This window comes from Lissotriton helveticus, chromosome 3_1 (genome assembly GCF_964261635.1).
Source record: "Lissotriton helveticus chromosome 3_1, aLisHel1.1, whole genome shotgun sequence".
Classification (NCBI taxonomy): domain Eukaryota; kingdom Metazoa; phylum Chordata; class Amphibia; order Caudata; family Salamandridae; genus Lissotriton; species Lissotriton helveticus.
The window spans coordinates 1,673,857,005-1,673,874,469 of NC_136061.1; the positions used below are offsets into that span (position 1 = coordinate 1,673,857,005).

Genomic DNA, 17,465 nt, shown 5'->3' on the forward strand with positions numbered 1-17,465 from the left:
GGCCCCAGGGAATGGGATCCCCATGGCCACTAATTGCTCAGGGAGGGTGCTGTGGGGCCCCCTCTATTTTAATTAGTTTAGTGGCCCAGGGTGATGGGTCCCCGGGGCCTCTGATGGCTCAGGGATGGGGCCCACGTGACCCCCTCCCTCTTTTGAATAATTTCTGCCCCAGGTGTAGACTCCGGGCACCTATAATGGCTCAGGGAGGGGGGGCATACACACTTCTTCTTTTAATAAAAGAAAGAGGCCCCAGCCGCCTTTTTCCCTATCTCGTGGGTGTCCAGCGGAATTGCAGCAGAGACTGCTGATATTTATTTATTTTGTCCCGGGGATGCCTCCAGCTCACCCCCCCATGGAGCCTAGGGTATCCCTAATATATATGTACACACACATAATCAGGGCAGGGACCCATTCCTGCAATGACTGCCAGCAACATTTTTCTCCTGTTGCTGGCAGCTAATCAGAGTGTTCCCTCATGCAGGAGGGAGAATGCCGAAGGGAACTAAAGTTACCTGGTTTCAAATTGCTGCTCCCGCGAAGTCTCTTAAAGGCTCCTGTGGACCGAACCATCCTCATATCTATATTTTGTGGTAAACACCCTTTACAACGCAACTGTTACAACGAAGTACCTTTACGACGCAACCATTACAACGCAACTTTTAAAACGACTTGCGCTGGGGGGCGCTCTAGGATAGGGAATAGTTTCCAACACCTTCCCTACTATCCACGGGGACTGGAGTTGGAATAGTAAATTAAACTATTCACTATCCAGCGCCCCCCAACGCAAGTCGTTGTAAAAGTTGCATTGTAAAACTTGCGTCGTAAAGGCATGCTTTGTAATAGCATGCGTTGTAATGTCATACATCCATATTTTGATGACACTTAACTTCTCAAACACTACTGAGTAGAGCTACTCACGAAAAACACAAATCTGTGAACCAAGAGGCTAGCATCTTGTCAAATTTAGTGTAATTCCGTTGAGCAGTTTTTGCAAAGGTGCTTCTTAAAAAAGTGTATGGAAAATGCATGGAAATTTTGCATTTTTGTATCTCCGCTTTTGGTCAGCCCCTGCCTGACGGATCAACCTGAAACTTTCTAGGCAAAAACGAATCAAAAGTGGCACCTTTTTGGAAAGTTTCTTGGAGATTTGTCGAAAGGGTCCAAATCCCACAGGCACAAATATTGTCTGCCTTACTTCTGTGCCCTAAGGCTGTGTGTGGCATGGGGTTGGCCACAGGGCCTGGCCATAGCCCACCCTCTACAATCAATTATTGGATAGGCCCAAGTGATAGGATCCCCAGGGCAAATATTGGCCCATGGAAGGCAGCTGCAGGCACCATACCCCATCTTAATATGTCTCGGTCACAGGGAGGTGGGCACCCCAGGACTGAGCTCTTTGGGATGGGGTCCCCAGGGGTCCTAATGGCTCTGGGAGGGTGACCATAAGGCCCCCCCCCTTGTTTCCACAGCCAGGCCCCGGGGGTTGGTGTCCTTAAGGCTGAAAACGGCCTGGTATTCCTACCCTGCCCCCTTCATTGTTTTTGCAGATTATGGACTTGTGCTGATGAGGCCTTAATCACAGGATGGCTGCCACCGCTTGCTGGTTGAAGTGGGGCAGGCAATCAAATCTCACCATGGATCCATGGAGGGTCCTGGTCCCTAGCATCTTCAATAACTTCAAAACTTCTGAATCGATTTACACCAAATTACTCAAAGCACACTTTCTGGACCAAGATCTAGCTTTCTGCCAAATTTGATGATATTCCTTTCCCCAGTCGGGCTGTAGTCGTGTCTAAAATCTCTGTGGGAAATTGCATGGCGAAATAGTGTTTTGGGACACCCCCCCTTTTTCTCGTTCCCCACTTAATGTATCATCCTGAAACTGTACAGACAGCTGCCGGAGTGATTCTTGTACTAGTTTTGAAAACATTGTAAAGATTTGTCAAATGGCATCAAAGTTATTAGCAAAACAAAAAAATGTTTCATCGATGGAAACTAGCTCTTCATTGGAAAAACCTACTGGTGAATATATATCTATCGATATTACCCACTGGAGGTCACCGGGAGGTAGTTATATTTAGGACCATGTTTGCGTAGGGAAAGCATTTTTTGACTTGCCTATATCTTTAGTGCCGTTTGACAAATCTTGATGAAATTTTCAAAAAGAAGTGTGTCCATAATTCATGTTGTATATGGGAAGATTTGGGGTGATCGGTCAAGAGGGAGCTGAGAAAAAGAGGGGTCAATGGTGTGTTTCCCATGCTAATTTCTATAGGACCTTTAGTCGGATGTGCAGCCCAAAGCACTGGACAGAATTACACAAAAATTTGTAGAAAAGAATATTGGTTACACAGATCATGCTTTTAGTTATTTGGTGTAAATCCGTTCAGTAGTTGTTGAGAAATGTAGGTTAGTGATATCTGTGGCCGTAACAACTTTGCGAAAAATAGCAAGCTCTTGTAGGAAAATGCAGTGCTTAGATTGGCTGCCGACACTTAAACCAGTAAGTATTGGCAGCCATCTTGGCACTTGACGTGAGCCGTGTCCCCGAAAAATAATTAAAAATCAGAAATGGTGGCAGAGTAGGCATACCCTGACTCCATAAAGTTGGTCCTGGGGTCCAGAAGGAACCACAAGAGGCCAAAAAGAAAATAAGAAAAATCTAGAAATTGCATGAATATGTTAAAAAAGTAGGGTGGCTTGCTTTGCACAGGGCTTCTGGATGGGCCAGGTCCCGGGGGAATTTGTTTAACTTTAGAAGTGCAACGGATGACCTAATGGAACCCTTGATGAACATGGAAAGTGCTCAGGCAGATCTTATCTACCCTAAGTGTGTGCTTCCAGTGGATATTATGATCCTTGCAACCTAATTATGTTTGTAATAACTAATAAACGTTATGAGGCTGTAAACAACACCTTTGGCCCCTATCTGAGACTTTAACTCAAATGCGAATGGAAATTTGTTATGTGTTTTTGATTTATCTGCCATATTTTAATGTCAGTCACCCTTCATGATTCAGTCAAGAAGAGTATACACGTGTGTGAAAGAGAGATCTGGGTGGGGAGAGATGTAATGATGTTACATGATGCAGAGGTGGGGCAATCGACAGATACGTGTCAGCACGCAAAAGGATGCACCAAAATGCAGACTATAGGAAGAGGACATTAAAATACTTTGAAGTGAGTGCAGGGGTCTCTGTACAGATCCACTTCAGGCTGTAAACCAACGGCCGATGTCACACAACTATATATTTCTGTGGTTTTCGCCTCCTAATTCCGCACTCTGCTCTGCCCCTTCGGTGTGAACATTGTATGACACACTAATGCACAGCTGTCTTTCCTAGAAGCACAGGATGGGATCTCTAGCAGTAGAAAGCAGATAAATATGGCATTACACTCTGATGCAGGCAGTGCCGAATTGCCACGAACATTGGTTTTAAAGCAGTTGAAGAGCCGACTGCTCAGATCCACTCAGCAAATGGTGAACTAATTCTGTTCTGTTCTCCTGTCAGCTCCAGAGACAGCAAAGCACGTAGAATTCACTGATCTCCAGCTGGAATAAAAAACAGAAGTTCTGCAGAAATAATAATTGCAATACATTTTACATTTGAAGTGCAAGTAGAGTGGCATCACATCAATTGGTGCAGCAGGGGCAGGACAGTGCACATGGCCCGGAGGGTACAGGGCTCGCAAGGATAAGTGTCTGAGAAGTGATCTGCTGTGCAAACATAGCAGCATTGGGTGCTGTTATAGCAGAGAAAGGGGGTAGAGGCAGCAAGTGGGTAGTTAGCCTCGCAGCTATAGATGAATGGGAGTGCAATATAATAAAATGCAATATCCCGCTGAGACTCCCATGCTGTCTCAATGCCAGCTGAACAAGACTGAAAAACATAATGTTTATTTCGTAAAAGATATTGCAAGTGCTGCATAATGTGTCACAATTTATAAAGCATTCATTTGTAATAGTATTCAAATCACAAAGTTAAGCAGTACTGGCTAGGGAGCATGGGTGACAAGACTTATGTTCTTAGCTGCACAGGGACAGATTCAGTGAGTGTATACTGAGCGTGCAGATAATCCGATCTGGAAAGTTGACTTTTGTGCATGACTTTTGCATTTCATGGCTGCTGCAGATACAAAGGCTCAGATATGTTCTGGGCTGCTGTCAGCCCCAGAACAGGACAGTGCAGCAGGTGTCCCTCAGCCAGACCTGACCTCACTATGAACTCTGCTTGTGAGCCCCTGACATAATCAGACCGTTCCACACAGGAGCTCAAGGGAGAACAATAACAGTACTAGGACAATTTCAGCCAGCCATCAGAAGTAAGTCTGATGTGTTTTACTTTTGGAATAATTCAATGTAGGCATTTATTTTTAAGTTCAAGAAAATGTTATTGATAAGAATAAAGGTGTCAATATAAAGTACAAAATAATAAGCTCATGTCATTACAGTAGAATGACATTAGAAATCTGCTATATTAGAGGCATACTCATGAATAAAATATAAGAAACAAAACAATACAGATAAAATTTGAATTACAATGAATTGTCAAATTTAATGGGAACATGTGGGGAATCAAGGAGGTTTAAGAACTTCTTGTTGAGATGGTTGTAGCTGGGAAGACCGTTTGGCACAAACATCAAGATATATTGTAACAGGTGACCACAGATCCAAACATTTTGCTGCCATAGGTATATGATATACAAAGGAAGTGTCCAACATATGATGATGGCAAAAAGCATACCACCAGGCCCTATAAGAAATTTTAGTTGAGTCTTTCCAATTTATGGTAATTTGCTGAAAAGCGGCCGCTAATATTAAATCAATAATTTGGACATTAGGCATCAAATTTTCCCAGATAGATGAGAGACTCCCAAAGAAAACATGCTTGAAGAAAAAAGAAAACTTCTTTCCAAAAATGTGGTTAATTTGAGACCATATCTGCCCAAATAATGGATAGGTCAACATATTTCAGCAGTAAAAGCGGACACTTTTATCCTCTGCCTTCCTCAGGACCGCTTTTACTGCTGAAATATGTCGACCTATCCATTTGGGCAGATATTTGTTAAAAACTGCTTTTTTTTGCACTGTTTTTAATCTTGGGCATTTGAGTGATAGTAGGGAACAAAGGGTTTCTCTCATTTACCCAATTTTAAGTCACTCTTCAGATACACTTTTGCACTGCAATATAATTTGTACACCCATCCAAGAACACAACTAGTTGACACTTAGGTGTTATCCTAGTGACTCATAATTAGGTGGGGGACATTACAACTAGGTCCAGTGGCTCACCTTTTATGTTTCACGATGGAAGCACCAAGAAAAAAGCCCAGATGATGACCAGGACGGTATCGAGTGGCGACTGATGGGTATCTTCATTAATGAGGGGTTTCATTTTCATTTTCTTTATAACCTATACACTTAACTAATGAGACTAGGTAGTTGCATTTCTGAGGTGTAACTCTTGTCAGACTCGTGGACACTTGTGTTGTAATATAGGTAGCATTCGGGGGCGGTGTCCATGATAGGTCTTTAAATATTCCCTGGGACCCTCTCTTATCTGTGTAGTTAGAAAAATTAGATAGCCAGATCCAGGGAGAAAGATCAGATATAATCAAACGGAGAAAGATAAATGTAATGAATAAATGATGAAAGGATAAAGAGCTAGAAGGATTAAATATTGTAAAGACAAGTATAGTTATACGTATAAGAGAGTAAGAAGAGATGCGTATAAGAGGCACCAAAGTTGAAAAAAGCGAGAAAATGTAAGACAAAACAAGAAACAAAAGACAAAATAAATAACATACCTACAAAAAGCGAACGTCTAGTGAGGGCTGAGCCGGACTGGGGGAGGAACACACCATAACTTAAACATAACTGTGGAAGCAAGGAAAGAGAAAAAAAAGAATGAATAATATAAATAACATTACCTCACATATTAGACAATAAACATGAAAGTAACAAGATCATATATCAGTAACTAGGGTTATACAAAGTAACACTAAACTACAGGTTCAGCGAGGGTAAATAACAGCATAAAACCTGTATGCAATGAATAGGTGACATCTTATGCAAAAAATTTAGAAAAGTAAAGTATTATGTGAGGAGGAAGGTCTTGAAGAATCCATTAGGTCTGTCTTGTTCTCATTGATGAATCTTTGCAGACGTGCTGGGTCATCATATGAAGTTGCTTTGTTCTTATATGTGACTTTAAATAAACATGGATGAAATAGACCGTATCTGGCCACCATGGATCGAAGTTCTGGCCTCATATCTAGGAAAGGTTTGCGTCCGGTTGCTGTAACTTTATAATAGTCCTGTGCAAAGAATAATGTGGACCAAAAAACCAGTTAAATGGCTTTAGCGGCTGCCAGAACCTTTAACAAGTCTGTTTACTCTAGAAAATACCTAATGACTCCCCTTTGGTCTTTGTGACGATGAGGTGATAGTTGAGATACGGCCTAATCTGTGGGCTCGTTGTATGTTCAATGTGGTATCTTCTGGCAAGTGAAGAATTTGGGGGAGGAAGAATTTAAAGAAAGCAATAGGATCAGTACCTTCGGCCCCTTCTGCCAGGCCATATATGCGCAAGTTCTAACTTCCTATTGCGATTTTTCAAGATATTCGACTTGCTTTTGGAGTGTTGATACTTGAGAATGCAAAAAAGTAACACTCTTAGAAGTATCACTAAGGGAGGAAATATTTTGCTCCACTGTAGTAAGTCTGACATCAAGCTGTGACCAATTATCTGAAAGGATTTGCAATTTGGAATTGGTTTCCTCCACAAAGGGTTTAAGGGCCCTTATTTCCTCTACTAACAGCTCCATTGAAACTGGAGAAGCCGGTATGGGTGGCGTAGGAGGGTCTTTTTTCAAACATTTCACATTTCACTTTACTGATGTTGCTTGCGTGTTATCCATTGTTGTGTTGCTACTCTCCGTTTCAAGAACCTTTGAATTTTCCAGATTGGAAAGGTCTGAGAAAACCTTTGAGTTCTTGATAAAAACGCGTTTTGTCTTTGATGTAGCGGAGAAAGACCCCTTTGTTCTGTCCATCAACTTATAAGGTAAGTAAGATAGAGAGTCTTAAGGGTGGATGCAAAGCTTAAGAGGTAAGGGAATTGGCAAAGAGGAGTACAATCAGCCTAAAGGATGTCCAGCTAGACAAGACAATTCCGTTGGGAGGAATATTAAGGTAAGTTACACTCCGATATGTGCTTGGATACCTATTTTTCAAGAACCGCTCTAGCCGCTATTATAAAATATGTGTTTAAACTTCTTGGTATTACTTCACATTTATATTCAATTAATATCACCTAACATATGACTCAAATGAAAAGAGGCATCAGCTGTAGGAAGTGTGTCACATTAAAGCCTTATATAGAATGAAAAACGAAGAAAGTTCACTCCTTTTACATACTTAAATGCTTATCATGTTGAGAGTAAAGGTGCGCCTCAAAATGGCGGCTGCATTGTTTCTCCACAGAAGTTCTAGAAAGTGAGGCTGGAATGCTGCACAACTCTGAATCTTTACTGAGTGGAAATAATAAAATTGTTCTATGCTGGAGGGTCTGGTATATGCTTAGAGAGAATTTAGTGCCGCCGCTGAGTGAGGAGACATAAGAACTCACGTCACACTGCAAGTGCACAAAGTGGTAGCCGTCATAACGCGACTTCACAGTCAAGCGTTTACCTTGAAATACAGTTGCCAAATATTGCGGAGAAACAACAAGAGGGCTCATATCTTTGTGAGCGGTGTCCTATATGCAAAATCCTCCGGGCAGCTTCGCAAGTGCAGTTCTCAAATATTTATTTATTTATTTTTTCCATTTGTATGGCGCACAGCTACCCAAAAAGGGTTTCCCGGCGCCGATGACTTTCGATGCACAGAAGTAGAGGAAGAAGGGGTAGTCTATTTTATTTCTGGAAGAGCCAGGTCTTTATGTTCTTTCTAAATCTAGCATAATTTCCTTCTTTACGAATATGGGGGGGGGGGTTTATTCCAAAGGGAAGGCCCCAGGATGGAGAAAGACCTACCTCCCATTCTTGCTAGTTTGAATCTCGGTGTGATATAAAAGCATGTTATTACCGCGCCGGTCCGGGAGCTTCACAGCAATGCCGCCATGTTCGCTGGACGCCAGGCCACGCACCCCCAACTAATGCATTTATGACATTTCTGTCACTAGTTGTTCAGTTAGTCCATTAGACTACTGTGTCGGAACGCACTACTCATTACCATCTATTTTCTGCACTACACCTGTACTTTCTACTACTGCAAGCTTTGAAATTGGAGGCATTGATATTGAGTGATGTTCATGCAATATTTTGCATGTTTTTGCTAAGAAAAGGCTTCAGGCTGTGCCCTGCACTATATCCAAGATCTAAGAATGTATTCAGTGGCATGCATTTTACATAGGAGAACATAAGCTGCTGTCTATCAAAGCATTTCCCTAGCACTACAAGTCTGTTGCTCGCACTCACCCTGTAGGACAGGCTTTTTGATCAGTCCGGTACAGCCAGGTGGGCCAGATAGAAAGGGCTAGTGTGTGGGTCCTTTTCTTAGCCCCGCCACAGCTCACAGGACCATAAAAATCAGCCCAGACACGGGCCCTTTCAACCTGCACATCTGCCAGTGTCAGACTGCCAGAACAACTGTTCCAACACTGCACTCCAGTGGATTCACCCCCTCAGTCTGGGATGACTCTTGGTGGACGAGAACACAGGGAACAGCCTCAACACCCACCGACCACGCACGCAACCTAGGGGTCATCCTCGACTCCAACCTCTCCATGACTAAACATGTCAATGCCGTCTCCTCATCCTGCTTCAACACCCTCTAAATGCTCCGCAGGATCTTGAGTGGATCCCCACCGAAACTAGAAGAACAGTCATCCAGGCCCTCATCACCAGCAGGCTGGACTATGGAAACGCCCTCTACGCAGAAACGTCAGCCAAGCTCCTGGGACGACTGCAACGCATCCAGAATGCCTTGGCACATCTAATCCTCGACATCCCCTGCCACAGCCACATCACACCCCACCTGAGAGACCTGCACTGGCTCCTCGTCAACAAGAGGATAACCCTCAAGCTCCTCATCCAGGCACACAAAGCTGTCCACAACACCGGCCCAGCATACCCGAACAGACATTTCAGCTTCTACATCCCCACCCGCCCGCTCCCTTCTGCCAGCCTCCCCCTCACCACAGTTCCCCGCATCTGAAAAACGACTGCCGGTGACAGATCCTTTTCCCACCTGGCTGCCAAGACCTGGAACACCCTCCCCACCAACCTCTGGCAGACCCAAGACCTACTGGCCTTCAGAAGACTCCTCAAGACCTGGTTCTTCGATCAGTACCAGCAACCCCCCAGTGCCATGAGACCCTCACTGGTATGTAGTGCCCTTTATATGTGTCTTGATTTATTGATTGATGTGACCTACTCCATCTCACGTTGTTTTGTTGGCCTTTCAAGCAGCCTCGCACTGTCAAAAGGGTTACCTTCAAAGAGCTAGTGTGTGGACTGTTTTGTAACCTTATCACTGCTCAGGGAAACAGAAATATCAGTCTGCACACTGACCTCTTCATGTAGGCCAGTCTGACATTGCCACATATCTTACTGAAACTCTCTGAATTCATCCATTTTTCCCTTATTTGTTTTGAAAGTGTTGAAGGATTTTTATTATGTGTTTAAAGGGTGCTTGGATTCTGCTTTAAGGTTTTGGTAGGACTCATGGGTGTCTGGGTTACTGGGTGGCTGATGGGGTTGCCTGTTGGGTAGCCGCAGGGAGTTGGCCGCAGGCCCTTTAGCCAACCCCATACAGGCGTGCACATTGCAGGATTGGGAGCCTGCGGAGGGTTGGCCACAGGGCCTAGCCACACGGCGAGGGTTGGATTAATGTAAGGTAATTGAATATTACGTAACATTAAAAAACCTTAGAATTTCACTGAAAAAAACAATGGTTACAGTGAAGTTATAGTTAGTCTCAGACTTTAATAATACAACACCATGGAAATTCACCAGTCATATTTACCTGCGCTAAATATAACTTACGCCCCTGCAATGTAATGCTTATGATCTCACATATTTCATCACTCATGACACGGTCAGTGACCTCACTGATGATATCATCCACAGAACCACTCATACACCCACTCACACCCCATACAACCTTTCACACATGCACTCACACTCCCACAGAATTACTCAAATACCCATTCACAGACCCATATGACCACTCAAACACCCACTCACTCAACCACAGAGTCCCTCATACACACACCCACTAATTCTATGCCAGCACTCACACAGCCACTCACTCACCCATACAGCTACTCATACAACTACTCACTTACCCATAGAACACTTAACACACCCACACACTCACCCATACAGCTACTTGCACACGCACTTAGTTACATATAGTCACTCACAAACCCCCTAACTCACTCATACAGCCTCTCAACCGTCCACTCACTCACCCATACAACATCTCACACACCCACTGACACACCCACGTACATACCCATTCACACATCCATACAACCACCCACACACCCAATCACTCACTCATAAAGCCACTCACACAGACATTCACTCTCCAATACAGCCACTCACACACTCAGAGCAGGATTTACGACCATTTTGTTCGCAAATTGTGATTTTTCACTACTCGCAATTTGCGACTCACAAAACAAAATGTACTAATATGTCTCACACGCATTAGGGCCTGAGTTTGGCAAATGGGTTAATCCATCACAAACGTAATGTATATGCTGTCCGCCATATTATGAGTTCCATTATATCCAATGGAATATAATGGAACTCGTAATACGACGGATGGGATATCCATCACATTTGTGATGGAGTAACCCATCCACAAAACTCGTAATCAGGCCCTGAGCGATTCCCAATATGTTCGCAAATGACCTACCTCATCAATATTCCTGAGGCAGGTTGCAATTTACGACCCATTGGGAAGGGCCAGCACTCACACGGATTGTGGCAAGCAGACCACATGTTTGTGACTGCTTTGTAAACTAAGCAGTTTTTTTCTTTTATAATGCAGCCCGTTATCCTAAAAGGAAAATGGGATGCATTTACAAAAAAAAAAAAAATGTTTCTGTTTCATTTTTTAAGAGTAGTCAGCTGTCCGTTGGACCACTGTCTGCACTATATGTTTGCATACATTCAGAAAGGGAACAGGGTACACCCGGGACCCCTTCTTTTTTTAGACTGGCTTACCATCTACTTGAAGTAGGTGGTAACTGCGATTGTTTTGTGAGCGCATTTGTGGGAGCAAAACAATCGTGCATACCAGTGCGACTCGCTATTAGGAAGGGACGCCCTTGGCACACCCCTTCCTATTAGCGACTCGCAAACCCTATATTGCGAGTCGGTAATGGGCCTTGCAAAATAGGGTTTGTACATACCACAACCATTTTAGCAGTTACAATATACACACACTATAAAACACAATAATGGTTAGTTATTTTTCAGAGAATATAGAGCCTTAATACCACCTAGTTTTCTGTTTATGGTAGACAATGCTACTCTCTGTTTGAAAAAACACTTGTTTATGTCATTTACAAAGTGGTGTATAAGCATGGGGACTGAAATGAGTTTTGGTGTGTGTTGCGCATTCCATGCCATAACCGGCAAATGTCATGGCTTTTTCAAATTTGCTTGAACTGAAACATAAGTTATCATTCAGTGTAGCTTTTTCAGCGAGTTTCTTGGGTTCTCTTATGATGTGCTGCATTCACCAACTATATACTCATATTGCCTGGCCTGGCACCAAACCCACCACAAGTAGCTAACCACAACTATGCAAGGCCAGCAACAATTTGCATTTGTAAGAGCAAAAAGAGGGAATTTCTAAAGTTAGATTTTAATCCCAACAATGACCAATAATTAATATATGAAACACCAGGTATACCACAAATACAGTTTTTAAGCTTCAAGAAAGACATCTCTTACCCAAGGGCTGAGCAGAAAGAAATGAAACAACTTGAAAATGTGGCCTTCTTAATTTTGATAGAGCAGGGCAGGTGATCACGTGAGAGACTGTGTTTCTATTCACATTATTAGACGCTTTGTGTTTCTCTTTTTAAGAATGTGTGCTGCAATTAAAATAAATATAATATATACTGTCCTCTTACCAGTACTATCACATTTGTACAATTCGATATTCTTTGGACATCTTTGTTTTACTGGTTCAATAACTGGAATCTATTTCCGTTATTTTGCTGGATAGCAGATTTACTCTGTACACAAGGTAGCATATTTAGTGAACTTTTTACAAGAAACATTTTTTTACTTCAATAATAAGATGAGTTGTGAACAGCTGTAACTGAATATCAATTCCATCAGGCATTTGTGAAAGTACATTCAGTACTGCTCTTACTGGAAACATTTGGAATTGTAGAAGCAAAGAAAACACAGTGAATTAGACGTAAACGTAAAAATACAAGTACTTTTTGCTTTTGCGTAGGATTCCAATGCATACAAAAAAAATTAAAAACAACTTTGACTATTGCCTTTTCATTTGGAAAAACACTCAAATACACATATCATATATTTGCATCATCCAATCAGGTGATCATAACATATTTTGCATGATATTTAAATTCATTGCTGCCCCATAAAAAGCAGGGCAGTATCCTAATAGAAATGGTTTACTACATCCTCACAGCATGTGTTAAGACAGATATCTGTGTTTGCATATTCTGTAGATTTCATAATCAATTAGAGACTGAGATATCATAAAGAATTATAGATGTGTAATTGTCAATAAAAAGGATGTTTTTCACCAGGGGTTTTGAATGACATCAAATCATCAAGAGCGAAACTGGAGCTGTCTATGATGTCACTCAGAATCCCAAGGTGAAAAATATCCCCATTACTCACATTTTATTCATCTATCATTTTATATTGTATATGCCCCTCTCATTCGTGAGAATAAAAGTGGTGGAGAAAGTGTATTGTTTAAAAAGTGGTGGTTTGCTGTGGTTTCGTAACTGTATGAGTGACTGTCAGTCTTTCTGTGTGAATATGGTATGAGTGATTTAGCTGATTGATGGCACGAGTAGCTATGTTGTTGAGGTGGAAAGAGTATCAGTAGTGATGGTGGTGGTAGGTGTGAAGAGTTGATGTGCACCGATAGACTGCAACATTTTATGGGAGAGCTGTTGTGAACTTGATTGTGGTTTAATGAGGGTAGGTAAATATTGATGAGGCTGTCAGTAGGTGAGTGCCAGTGGGGCCTAACTCTCTAGCATCCCTCAAGCAAACAACAATCCATGTACTGTGCTCTGATGTGCCATGGTATCTGGCTTACACAATATGAAATATAAATTAATAAATAAATACATGAATATATGAGCAGATGAATACATTAATAACATTCAAACACTCTTTACTGGTGCACATCATGGCCCTGAATTTGAGTTAGGTAGAATTCCATGCAGATATGAGGAGCAGCTGGTAATTACTGTGACTGGCCAATGCCCCACCTAAATTTCTGCCTATCGAGAGTTACAGCCCATAGAATAACCAAAAACAGTTTGGACATATACTTTCCAGGTATAGTTCCTCATATTATCCCCTTTTATAAGGGGTTTAAGACTACCATTTACCACCTGCTATGAGCAAGTGTTAAAAAGGATCAGTGACTTCTATAGAGGGTGGGGGTACAGGGAAAAGTCTTGGAAGTGATGTGGGAAGGGGAATAAGAGTTTGAAAGGGAATAGCATTGCATGCTTCTCTTGCCAAAGAAGAAATTTGGCTAGAACCAGGGTAAAAGGCATGGTTGATATTAAGGCCAAAGTCTACTGCAATTTTACGGCTAGAGTCTCTGGCATCAAATTTGAGCCCAGTACTCCTGGGGAACCATGTGCAGGAACACAGGTCCCTAATTAGGCTGCATGACCATGAACTAATTCCCAATATTCATTCTTGGCGGGCCAACTTTGTTTCCATCACAGTCTCCTGGAAATTACTTTTGACCATCACTTTTCCTTCTTGCCACACATCTCAAAATTGGCCACTCCCTGTTGTTTACGTCGTCATTCAATATGGAATATATTATCTTGTTTACTTATGTCCCAAATATGTAGTCTTGGCACTTATTTCTTCTAAAGTTGATTACTTTAACGCTGTCTACTTAGCCCCCCTTAAATGAGCAATCAGCTGCTATGTATCCAAAATATGTCTGCCTGTAAGATTATCAGTCTTACTCATACTGAAAAAGTCTCTCAACACTTGAATTCTGTCCATTGGCTTCTCATCCATAAGTGCATTGCTGTCAAGATCGTGAAAATTATTTTATAATGTAATATGCCAAACCATATCTCTGGTCCATTAGGATGTAGGGCGGATCGCCACCGCCCACATGGCGATAGCGATCCGCCCTACATCCTTCCTTGCCCGCCACCCATTTCCCCCGCCATATTAGCATGGCGGGGGTACTGAGGCAGATGGGTAGACCATCCGCCACTTTTCCGCCTGGTCGACAAGTCGACTGGGCGGAAAAGGGTTTAACATGGTGGCAGTGTCTGCTACACAATGCCATCCATATTAGCATGGGGGCGGAAACAAGCCTGCCGCCATGGAAATTCATGCAGAATTCTCTTATGGGGGCCAGTTGCAGGCCCCCAGGGTATTGGGAGAGTGGGGGGTGCACATGGGGGTACCTATGGTACCCCCCTGCATGGTCATGGACATTTTGGCAGGCACCTCATGTTCTCTCATACTGGCTCATCAGTTGCAAACTTTCTGGTGACCATACATGATATCTTTAACCTTTCATTTCACAGAGCCATCAAAGCAGTAGTTATTCTCTAATTATATCACTTAGTAGTAATCCAAGTTTTTTTGCAAATCTGCATTTACTTCATGGTCACCTAGATTGTTCATCTCTCTCTAGGCCATATTTTTGCTGGGCTAATGACTCTGTGTTTTTGCCACTGCTAAACAGTAGTTAGGTACCTGTGCTTCCCTTTTAAAACATGTGGTGTATAATGGAACGTCCTGTTTGCCCTATTTAACGTACCTATTAATCCATTATAAGTGCTGCCTAAAGTACAACGGTAGCATTGGAAGTTAAATGCCAATATGCATGAAACGTGTTGTTAACTAACCACAATAAGACAAAAATATATGTCTATCAGGAGCAGTATTGCACTCTTGATGGACATAGTTAAAATAGACTACAGCAACACATAGCAGGAAAAGATGTAAGAAAACCTGTTTTAGTATTTTCCTAGGTCATAACTAAAGTGTGCCTGTTAAACCCATAGAGCATGGTGCAAATATTTAAAAATAGGACAAACAACATGTTGGGGTTAGTGTGCCCTCACAGTGAAGTAAAACCCAAAAGAAATGTCACTGTGTATACCTTGTAGATATTTTTCTAAGTAAGTAGTTTAGATGGGATTACTATTGAACTCTCTATCTCTGCCTAAAAAGTCTATATAAATGCTGTAAAGTTATTCCTGCTTAGGTTTAAAAAAATCAGATGTAATACTTTATACTTTTATAGAGTCCCTTCCAAGATTCTGGAATCCAATCCTTTTTGCTATCCCCTGAAGCTTTTATTTTTTTATAATCACTATGATATTTTCCGGGTCAGTATTTTAAAGCATGTTAATCTCCCCTTCATAGATTTTAGCAAGAAAAAGTCAATTATTTCATATCAGTTCTATGCATATTTTTTTTAACTTATGAGAAAGGAGTGCTGATTGGGTTATGGACATTATCCCTAAGACTTAAAATTATTTTATTTAATAATTTTAAAAATGCGCACATGCCTCATGAATAATAATTAATCTTAAAAATTAGCAAATATGTAAAAAAAAAGAATACTTAAAATTAATTTTCTATGCAAATATAAAATGAATCAAAGATGTATAATGTATAGAAAAATCAAAAATTAGAATACACATTTCATATTTTTAAAAAACACATTGAAAAAAATAAAAATAAATTCTAAAAGAGTATGTATATTTTTTAAAACATACTTGTTTAATCTTGCAACATGAAGAAATCACTTAATCATTAATACAAATATGAAACAAAACAACATTACATTTAATTAAACATGTTTAGGAATTCATTATTTGTAAGTAAGTAATAGCATTTAAAATGTAAAAATCAACTCCTTTATCTCAAAATCTGTATTCAATATGGCTCAACAGTTGTAAATAATTCAGTTGTTAATTTATCAACTAGTGAATCATTTTAATATTATTTTTTAAAAAAAAGTTAATCTGGACAGCCTAAAGAAACTAAACTCAATGTAAAACAAATTTCAAAATATAATGCAACTACAATCTAACAAATGTATTTCTATATCTATTAATATATGAATATATCGATCTCTGGATAGATAGATAGATAGATAGATAGATAGATAGATAGATAGATAGATAGATAGATAGATAGATAGATAGATAGATAGATAGATAGATAGATAGATAGATAGATAGATAGATAGATAGATAGATAGATAGATAGATAGATAGATAGATCCAGCCTGGCATATATATCCAGGAAAATGCATATATTTGGAGGGAAATGATTTAGAATTCTAACGTCAAGTCAACAAGTCACAAAGACTGGGGAAGGTGCATATATTTCTGCTTTTGGGTATATAATTGACTCTTCCATTCAGAGTCCAAGTAACTTTAGGAAAAGAGTAACATTTGGCAGGAGTGAAACTTGTTCTTGCTGCATTATTTTACAGGGAGGGTTCAGATTGCCAAGCCCAATATGAAATGTGTGAAAGTTCATGAAAGTCAAATGCACTATTCTATCTTCAGCCAACTATAAATAAGATTGCATTTATTTTGTGGGTCAGATTTATGTTGTAAATTCATTACCAACAATATTGGGAACAGTCCACATATATGGGTGGTGATAGTTTTAATATTCAAACTCCAATTGGGGTAGAGAGAGTTCCAAAACTCAATTTACTTATGCAGTTTCCCATAGGTACTTTAGACAAGACTACAGCAAAAATTACAGTACATAATAACACCAAGCATTTCAGAATGCTTGATCTTTATCCAAAAAGTGTGCTTTTTGTGATTTGGTTTAAATATTCTCCATAATGTTTAAGAAATTAGGGTTCAAAATGTAATGGCATCTACTGCTGTGCGACTGCTGTGGAACCAGCAGATCAAAAGATAAGTTATTTTTCTTTTTTTTTAAAGTTTTTATCAGGGCATCAGACATAGATAGACACTATAACAACCTCCTCTATGTTACAGCAATGAAAACAGAAACTATATCCAACACCCACATTTTCCCTTATTTACGCCCCCTCCCCCCACCCCGGTGGATCCTCTTAGGACAAAGAGAGTGAAAAACAAATGATTAACGCATATAAGAAATACATCCTATACATCATTCTGAGAGTGTGTCCTGACTCAGCCATTTGGTTAAAGATCTTCAAATCTTTTCTCCTT

The 17,465-nt window shown here is 40.8% G+C and overlaps 1 protein-coding gene across 1 annotated transcript in view; it reads left to right on the plus strand.

Annotated features, from left to right (window-relative positions):
- THSD7B (thrombospondin type 1 domain containing 7B) overlaps positions 1 to 17,465 on the plus strand; it is a 1,994,218-nt gene that overhangs the window by 1,639,205 nt on the left and 337,548 nt on the right. The window lies entirely within an intron of this gene.